The sequence below is a fragment of the Sapajus apella genome, unplaced genomic scaffold, assembly GCF_009761245.1.
Source record: "Sapajus apella isolate SASKATOON/1434 unplaced genomic scaffold, GSC_monkey_1.0 scaffold4151, whole genome shotgun sequence".
Lineage (NCBI taxonomy): Eukaryota > Metazoa > Chordata > Mammalia > Primates > Cebidae > Sapajus > Sapajus apella.
Window position 1 is genome coordinate 1 of NW_022441077.1, and position 2,907 is coordinate 2,907.

The 2,907-nt window shown below is 52.1% G+C and overlaps 1 pseudogene; it reads left to right on the forward strand.

Moving 5' to 3' along the window:
- Window positions 1-2,045: 2,045 nt before the first annotated feature.
- On the forward strand, window positions 2,046-2,474 carry LOC116547681 (annotated as a pseudogene).
- Window positions 2,475-2,907: the final 433 nt, after the last annotated feature.

Consider the following 2,907-nt stretch of genomic DNA (forward strand, 5'->3'; position numbering starts at 1 on the left):
TGAGCGCCAGTCACGTCCAGGCCTGCACCGGACTCCTCGCTGCGCTCCCTGAGTCCCCAGACACAGGAGGCAGGCGCTGTGCCAGTTGTGTGGGCCGCAGCTCATGGGGCGGGCACATCGCTTGGGCGCAGCCCGGGCCTGCGCTGGGTAAAGGGCCTTGTTCACGGCATGGGTGGTGTAAACATAAGGCGCCAACCACAGTTCTCAATCGCGGTAGGTCCCAGGTGCCTTGTGTTTCAGGGACTCACCCCACTGTATTTGAGACAAACAAATTGGAAAACTGCATTAATTCCTGCAAGCACCTAGGGTGTTGCTCAGTCCATGTCACTCACAGCCGAGGAGAGGGACGCCCTCTGAGATGGACCCGCAGTCACAGTCCATGTCACTCACAGCCCAGGAGAGGGACGCCCTCTGAGATGGACCCGCAGTCACAGTCCATGTCACTCACAGCCCAGGAGAGGGACGCCCTCTGACATGGACCCGCAGTCACAGTCCCTGCAGGGCCCTCCCGTGGCCGGACACCTGCCATTCAGGTTGGCTCAGGGCCCAGTGCTTGTGTGTTGCCCGGGGCACGTGACCTTCTCTGGGGTCGAGTTTGAACAAGCGTCACTTTCACTCACTATTTGCTCAGGAATCTTAGGCTTTCCATTAATTAATTTATTTATTTTAGGAACTTAGAGATAAACACTGTTTCAGAGAGTAGAACCCTTTGCTACCACACTGTTATTCCGTGTTTATCTGCTTTCTTCCCCAGGCGTTCTAGGCAGCTCGTCTGAGGTGTATTTCAGAGGGAGGTGTGTGGTAGATGGCTGAAGTTCACGATACACGTGTTTTGTAAGATAGTTACTTATTGCTGTTAGATTTTAAGGTTTTGAACAATATAAACTGGGTTCTTTCCCTCCCTCCCTTCCTGCCTTCCTTTTTCACTTTCTTTTTAAATATTATCCTGACCTTAATCCTTTAAATGTCTAGCGCACTAGTATTCCACACAGAAATGTAATGCGGTGAATCAGTGACTAACCTGGGTGATAACTGGGCCTCCTTGTTTTCCAGCCAGCTGGCCATTTACCAAACTACCCGGTTAATCCATGCCCTGATGCCTTCCATAAGCATTTGCTGAGTGCCCCCTATGTGTCAGGCACACCCTGCCCTTGGAAATACAGGAAGAAATCAGATCCAGTCCTGTTCTCAAGGGGCTGATGTCTAAAAGAGAGGGAGAAGCAGAAGGTGGTGGTGAAGTGCGGCACGGGTGATAATAGAAATATTCGGTTTGGTGAAGAAAAAGGACGGAGTGACCCCTTCCTGGGGCCTGGGGGACCCAGAGAGGGAGAGGTTCTGCGCTGGTCCTGGTGGCGCATGCTGGTGGGTTTTGGAACCGAAGCAAGAGTGCTGGACTTGGCCGCTGTGCAGGCACCGTGCACGTGGGGAGGAGGGGAAGGGGAGCCGGAGGGAGTAGGCTGTGCTCACTGGCACCAAGAGCCCACACCCACCCTGTTCTAAACCCAGAACAAGGCTCCCTCTGCTCGGGGGGCCTCTGGGCGGGCAGATTCCTCCCTTCCTCCTGAGATTTGCCCAATATTCTGAGCAGCTCACTGAAACACACGAGTAAACACTCCTGCAAAATGACCTTGTTTATAACATCCCTGCGACAGTCACACAGATTTCTGCTTCTTTGCAGGGGGTGGTGAGTGGCACACAGGTGTTGTGTCTGTGACCCTTCTCTTTCTGCAGCTGGTGGCTCAGCCTAGAGTCCCACCCTGTTGCGTGAACCGCTTCTGAGCCAACTGCTGCTCTGTGCCCGGGGAACTCTGATCTCACCCTTTCCAGAAGGGATCCGAGCGGGAAGGGGAGGCAGGGCTCAGGTGCATCTGCGGGCATGGCCTCTGTAAGGTGAGGTACTTGGGCCAGGTGACCCCCAAGCGTTGCATCCAGCTGTAAGGTTTAGGGTTATAGCAGGCTTTGGTACGTTTCCTTGAATACAAATTGTTGGCAAATTGTTTTATTCAGGGGTCCCCAGTTTCCTTTCTTTGTAAAGATTCATCCATATGGCAAAGGTGGATAAAGTGCGCTATGATCAGGAAATGAAGGATTATGGACCAGCTAAGGGAGGCAAGAAGAAGAAGGATCCTAATGCCCCCAAAGGACTGTCTGGCTTCTTCCTGTTCTCAGAATTCTGCCCCAAGATCAAATCCACAAACCCTGGCATCTCTGTTGGAGACGTGGCAAAAAATCTGGGTGAGATGTTGCATAACCTAAATGACAGCGAAAAGCAGCCTTCCATCACTAAGGCGGCAAGGCTGAAGGAGAGGTATGAGAAGGATGTTCCTGACGATAAGTCGAAAGGAAAGTTTGATGGTGCAGAGGGTCCCGCTAAAGTTGCCCAGAAAAAAGTGGAAGAGGAAGATGAAGAAGACGAGGAGGAAGAGGAGGAAGGGGAGGAGGAGGAGGAGGAGGAGGAGGAGGAGGATGAATAAAAAAACTGTTTATCTGTCAAAAAAAATAAAAAGGAGCTGGGCAGCACAGCAGCAGGTGAGCAGCGGGTGAGTGAGCAGAGCTGCCTCTGTTTGTAGCCGCCACCCATCGCTGACGTGACCACCTGAGACCCGCCTCCCGTCAGAGCAGCGTGGCATTAGATTCTCACGGAGCACCAACCCTTTGGAGAACCGCACATTCGAGAATCTAGCTCCTTATGAGAATCTAATGCCTGAAGATCTGCACTGTCTCCCATCGCCCCCAGGAACACAGGCTCAGGCTTCCCACCGATTCTATGTGACGGTGAGCTTTATAGTTATTTCACTATATATCAGAACGTAACAATAATAACAGAAATAAAGTGCACAATGCATGGAATGCACTTGAATCATCCTGAAACTACCCCTCACCACCCCCTGTCCATGGAAACCCAGT